Below are 7,323 nucleotides of genomic sequence, written 5' to 3' on the forward strand. Positions count from 1 at the left end.
GGGAAACAGGGTAGCTTAAATTAGCAATTATCAAACAAAAAAGGCAGCTTACATCACCTTAATAAAAAGAGTCCTCAGAGTCCACAATACAGTCCTCTGTAGTACAGTCCCTAGAGAAGATTCCACAGTCAATAAAGTAAATCAACAGCTTTCCATACAAAAGCATCAAAGCTACTTTGTAAGCTCCCAAGCAGACTTGCTGGCTGGCTTGCAGCTTACCTGCTGCCATTCCATTCATCAGCCTGACAGCACACCAGAGCTACTTATAGTAGACTTCCAGTCTACCTGTAGCCAAACTCAGGAGTGTACCTGGGTGGAATAAGAAAGCCCACCCAGTATCTTCTTTCCCATTCCAGAGTCCAGGGCACTGAAATAAACAAACCTTCGCAACCTGAGCAGAGTTTCTCTTACTATTCCTGTATTTTTCTCCCATCATACATCCTGGGCATTATATAGAGCCCATGCTCTATATAATGGGGAAATATATTTTCCATCCAGAAAGAAAAGAGAAGTTTGGAAGCTACTAAAAAGTGCCCAACAGGCTGATCTGATTTTTTTGTTTTTTAGGAATGCTGATCTGCTGTGATGTTCACATACCAACATCTCTAGGGTTTACAGGGGATAGTGCAAAAAAAAGGTAAAACATTAGTGAGTGTCAATTTTCCAGGCAAAAATGCCTTGTTAATGCCAAAGGTCAGAGCAAAATGGCTAGCAAAAAGGTTTTAGCTGAAAGCAACAATAACTCAGATAACAAACAACCAAGGAATGCATAAGACTATCTCTGAATGTACAACCCATTGATCCTAAAAGCAGGGAGACTACAGCAGCAGGAAACCACTTAGATTTCATCTAAGAACAAGTTACAGTTCACACAGATTCAACAAAATTTGAAGAACGGAAGAAAGGAAGGACATTGCCTGGTCCTATGAGTCTTAATTTCTGATACAACATTCAGATGATACGTACAGATTTTGGTGCCCATAGACCCATCTTGCTTTGGAGAAACTGTGTGTGGGAGTTTTTGGGCACATTTTGGACCACTTTTGTCACAAAGCTTAACTCATGACAATAAGATCACTGTACTCAAATGGCCTCCAAAGTCACCAGATCCAAATCCAAAAATAGAGATGTGTTGCTACAAATTACCTTAACCTCCCTAGCGGTAACCCTGGGTAGAAAAAAAAAAAAGTTTCTAAAAGTGGTAACCCCGAGTCACACTCAGGGTAGGTAAACCTATGGGAAGTAATAGTAAATACAGCCTTACCTGATCCGCCAGCGTCCCACGCTGTCCATCGCTGCAATCTCCATCTTCTTCTCTCTTCCTTCAGCCGGCTTCTGCATCCGATGAGTCACCGGGGAGTTCCCAGTGACGTCGGTGCGTGTGTACGTTGCCGGCGGGGCGGGGCGGGAAATTCAAAATCCATGTTGAATGCAATACATTGGATTTATATGTGTAAAAGCGGTACATCGTTTTCAAGAACATTTATTTTATAGTATATATAATAGTTTGAGTATAATATGAAATTTAAAAAAAAAAAAAAATTAAAAATTATTTTTATTATTTTTACATGATTTTGGGTTTCAAACTTTATTATACTCATACTATTATATTATACTGTAAAATAAATTTTCATGAAAAACAATGTACCACTTTTATTTACATGATTTTGGGTTTCAAACTTTATTATACTCATACTATTATATTATACTGTAAAATAAATTTTCATGAAAAACAATGTACCACTTTTAGACATAAAACCGGACAGTAATGAACCCCTAGGGAGGTTAATATTGTTGCTAACAATGTTTTTCACTTTAATACCAAAGTGTACCTGTCTTCTGATGGTTGCTCCAAGCAGGTTAACGTACCATGTCGCAAAGCTTAGGACAATTCAGACACATTCTCTGAACACATTGAAAATTGTTTCACAATAGTCGGAGCACTGACTGGTATATTCATTTTAAGGGTACTTAAATAAACAATCATATCATATATGGTCATATCATATAATAATTATATATTTGTTTCCCTAATGTAGGAAAAAGTTACTTTTGCGCATGCCCTATATCGGGCATGTGCTGAAGGGCCAGCCAGAAGCCCCCTGGGATGCATGACATAGGTATCTCAGGAGGCTCTGCGCTCCCATTCTGTCTTTATCAATATTTTATCGATTTCCTTGTTTAACCCCCCTAGCGGTATTCCCTAGTGTCATTTGGGGCGGGATTTACCTGCAGAAATCAGTATTACCGAATCAAACTCTGGGTAGCAGAAAATCGCCACTTACCTGCACCCCGCGATCCAGTGGCGCCCTGATCTATTGCTGGCCAGCTTCTGCATCATCTCTTCCGGGTGATGCGGCCAGCATCGGTGCGTTCGGGGGGTGTGGCCAGGCAGGAAAATTTAAAAGCAGATTACAATGTAATTTAATTTTAATGCTTTTTACAGTGGAATACAGCAAATAATAAATAAAAACTGTAATCTAGTAATGTAAACATCTTGCCCAGTGTTCTGATTTACATTTTGTCCACTATTAGCCCTGACCTTGATGCGTTCAATACATACACGTTTTCATTATTACTATTTAACTGGACTGGTTTGTGGGGGGAGGGGGTCATCAAGTAAGTTTGCTTGGATAGTATGCATTGGTGGGACTTTGTAATCCTCTTTATTGTTAGTTTCATCTTTTGCTGCAATGTTTTTGTGCTTGGTTTGTAATGACAGTTTCTGATATTTAGTAAATCTCTGCAATGTGCAATATTCAGTACAAATGTATGTATGGTTTCCACTCCACACTGCTACTTGAACCTCCTGTTTGCCTTTGTCCCATTCTCAAAGTCACATTGTCATGCATTGGTATTTGAATGTTTTATATACATATTTTTTTTAGGAATAAATTGTCATGGTTTTTCTTTCTTCTAATTGTATAAGTAATTTTGCATGGAAAAATGGCAGGGACAATTTAACTTAGTGCCAACATATTTTATTGCTTTGTGCCAACAAATTGATTTTTTTTTTTTTTGCTCCTCAAACCAATGACCAGAATGTCAAAAGGCTTTTCCCCTGTCCCACCAGGTCATCCATAGCCTGTACATCTTTCTGGAAGCTAAAATTGCTGCAAAAAACGAGAGGCTAGGCTGTGCCAAGAATGACGAGGCTCCTGGACTCTCTATATATTTTATGAAGGGAGTCCTTTCAAACCACGTCACCCTTAATTTGTGAACTGAGCCAGTCTACAGTTTCCTGGGTGTTTCTGAAGGTTTAAATGCCATTTTAAACCTTTGTAAAGTGTCACATAAAAGGCCAGCTCTTACACAAATATGTCTGCTATTTCATTTCCCAAATGATTAAAGTTTGCTTGCTATGACTTAAACTCCTAGGTTGGTTTGTAACCCAAACATGATGTGCTGAAATATGTAATGCATGCATTGTAAACAAATGTAAATACTCAGGTGCAAAGACATTGGCAAAAAGTTTATTCCTGACTCGACGTCCCTCTGCTGTGCTTTGGGAGTTGGAGGCAGGATGTTGATGTACCTCTGGCTCAAGTTCCTCTGGAATGTCCCAGGTATCCCCATGGTGCAGGCACAGGTTATGCAGGACGCAGCATGCCATGATGACTCAGGCAGCTTTCCATGGTGCATACAGGAGCTCACCACTGGGCCACCCCAAGCACAGAAACCATGCTTTCAGCACCCCGATGGTGTGCTCCACAACCCCCCGGCTTTTATGCAGAGCCTTGTTGTAAGTATGCTCTGCTTCAGACCAGGGGTGACGCACAGCTGTCATAAGCCATGGAAGCTCCCCGTATCCGTCAGGTGTAAAAAGACAAACATTTTGCTTAATTATATGTTAGCACACAATATGACATATATATTCAATATAGGTCATGGCCTGGCATTCTGAGAATGCAAAGGGACATAGCAACATAATAGGTGTCTTTGGGATTTGAATACTCTTAATTGTATTACAGTAACAACATTATACATTACCTATTAACCAGCCCTCAGGCATTTCTCCAGATGAATTTCTGGTAGAGGGCTATCTGACGCAGGATATAGGCATCATGGCATGATCCTAGGAAACCTGTGGGTTGTCTCATGATTTTCCTGTTGGCATCACAGACTATTTGGACATTCAGTGAATGATATTGCTTCCGGTTGCGAAAGGAAATTTCCTGCAGTTTAGGGGCCTGAATTGCCACATGGAAGCCATCAATGTCCCCCAAAACATTAGGAAAGCCCGCTCACCTGAAGCAATCCATCTTTACCTTCCTCCACTCCTGAGCTGTTTGAGCGAACTGAATATATAGTGGGACAAGGTCCACAATGACATTTATAAAAACCTTCATAAAAACCCTGGAAACTGTAGGCTGGCTCATTCCACAAATTAAGCCCGAGGAGGTTTGAAAGGAACCCCTTCCTAAAATATAAAGTGTGACTGGCCAAGAGCCTGCTTATTCCTGGCACAGCCTGACTTCAATTTGTTTTTGGAGCAATTTTAGCTTCAAGCAAGCTGTACAGGTCATGGATGACCTGGCAGGACAGGCGGAAACACCTTTTGACATCCTGGTCATGTATATTATCCAGGTGGCTACGTTCCAAGAAAACACGTGGCTCCCGGACCCGCCGCGAAGTTGAAGGCTGCTCCTCAGGTTGTTGTTGCTGCTCCTCCTCTGCAGTAACCAGAAAAGTTGTGTTTGTTGCCACAACAGCAGTGGTGAAAAGCAACTCCACCTTAATATCCTCCTCCATGATAACAACATGCACAATCGTTGTCCCGGCGCACATTTGAGCGCACATGAACGTGCGCACGAGCTGTATCCCTATATATTTTCACAGAGCTTCTTAAGCTGCGTACACATTTCCAATTATTATTGTTGGTAAACGAACGACGAACGATCCTGCACGATATCTGCGAACGATCGTATAGCACCGATCCTGTACATACAGATAACGACACGATACACTCATATACACAATACAGTATGTATTGAGCGAACGTTCGTTCATCGCGCATGCTCAGACCATGGACGATCACTGAACGACCGTACACACGATAGATGGTCAACGATCGTCGTCCAATCCAATCTGCCGGTCTGGTCGTTCATTTCCAATGACTATCCTCGATCGTCGGCATCGTTGGTTACTTTTTTTACAAACGATTTTTGGCCAATCGGTCGTTCGTCATTTGTTCGTCGTTCATTTCCAACGATAAAAATTGGAAGTGTGTACGCAGCTTTAGCCATTCTGCATGCAAACAAAAAATTTACAAATACAAAAAAAAAAAAAACAAACAAACCAGAAGACTGCTATAAGGAAAACACAACTGAAAAGAAAGAACACACCATTTACTTTATTCCTCCAAAAATGTTTTTGGTGTGTTTTCCCATAACTGTTTTTTTTTCCTTCTAGTAATGCTGCCACCACCGACACCACCATCACCGCTGCCGTCGCTGCCGTCGGCCCCGCCACCACCACCCACACCACCACCACAGGGTCTTCAGTCCATAAACCAACAGGCAGCTCCCTCAGGCCAGCTAGGTTGCTCTGTGAAGCAGGCCAAGTAACATCTAGGCCCCTGGGCCTTCAACCTGGCACCTCAGCCAGCTTGAGCCAGATCAGGGATTCTGCTTCCAAGGCAACCAGCTTAATTCCTGAGAAAAATGCAGCCCCCATGGAGTCCTATGTACAATATTTTCCATGCTGTAAGGCAGGGACTCTGGGAGGAAATTGCCAGGAGTGTCAATGCAGTGGGCAGAACACAACAGACCTTTACCCAGTCAAAAACGTCAAAAACGTGTTAGTGACATCATCAGACACGTCAAAAGGATCCTGGGCACAGAGGCCGGAAGGAGTGGGACTTATCCTAAACATCTTGTGCAGTGTCTCAGGGAGTACGAAAGATTGGGCCAGAAACGCTGGTAGGGGTGGACTACAGGGATGACTCTGATGCTTGGCAACTGAAGGGTTAAAATAGCTGATCTAGCTGGGGTCATTGAAGGGATAAATTGCTGATCTAGCTTGAGCCATATATCTTAAGGGAGGTGTATTTTCTTTTCCTGTCTACGTAGTTTAAATGTAAACAAATGTCAGGAATTGTACTTTCTTTGAGATACGATGTATGTCCTGTTTTCCTAGTGCCTTGCCACAGGCTGAAGATGATGACCCCACAATATTCTGGGAGATTTGTTTGTCTGTTGATAATTATTAATCTTTGCATTTTCTTGCCAGTCTGGCTTATTAGTACTTGTATCTATCATCCAGAGGAGATGAGTTGAGATGTGGTACACTGAATAATCAGTCAATATCTAAAAGAGCTTTTCTGATGTCATGGGCTTGGCTACAAGCAACATTCATGGATTATATTGCTTCCTGCTGGCCACGCCCCCCGACACATGCACAGAGGTCTCCAGTAAACTCCTCCTGTGACTCATCAAGACACAGACACAGAGACGCTATTGCAGGGGGAAGACAGGAAGAGAGGAGCCTGCAGCAAGATGTGATCGCTGAAGCAGAACGGAGGAGGACACCGGCAGATAAGGTAAGTCTTTATTTATCATTTATTTATCGCTGTTTTACCTACCCCGCGTGTGACTCGGGGTTACCACTTTTAGCAACTTTTTTCTACCCCGAGTCACACTCGGGGTTACCGCTAGGGAGGTTAAGCAACAACACAACATCTGCTCATTTCCAAAAGTGCCTGACCCTGCTTGTGAGCTTGGCAATCAATGTGGTTTGATGTTGTGCTTGGCAACCTGGACCTCTTTCCATCACCATCAGGTGTGTTAGAATGAGTATGCAACTCAGCTGGACAACTAATTGACAACCAGTTTGGACAGCAAGTGGAAGTGTGCTTGTATACAATAGTGTTAAGATCACTTAGCAGCACAGCACAATGACAACAAACCTATAACACTACCACAAATGAACAGAGGAGTTGTGTGGCGGCAAATCAACATGAGTGCAAATGTCAGACTATTAAAAACAAAAAAAGAAATAAAAACCATGACAATTTATTCAGAAAAGGAATATGTACCGTACATAATACAATTCAAAAACCAATATGTGCCAATGGGACAAAGGCAACAAGGGGGGTCAAGAAGCATTTTGGAGTGGAAACCATGTAGACATTTGTACTCAATATTTGTGGAAAAAATGACAAAACATTGCTGAAGAATTGCTAAACAACAGAAACTGGCATTACAAACCAGGCACAAAAACATTGAAGCAACAGATAAAACTACTAGTTATGAGGATTACAAAAAATCACATCAATGCATACTATCCAAGCAAACTTACTTTATTAACCCCCCCCCCCCCCCC

This window comes from Pyxicephalus adspersus, chromosome Z (assembly GCF_032062135.1).
Source record: "Pyxicephalus adspersus chromosome Z, UCB_Pads_2.0, whole genome shotgun sequence".
Classification (NCBI taxonomy): domain Eukaryota; kingdom Metazoa; phylum Chordata; class Amphibia; order Anura; family Pyxicephalidae; genus Pyxicephalus; species Pyxicephalus adspersus.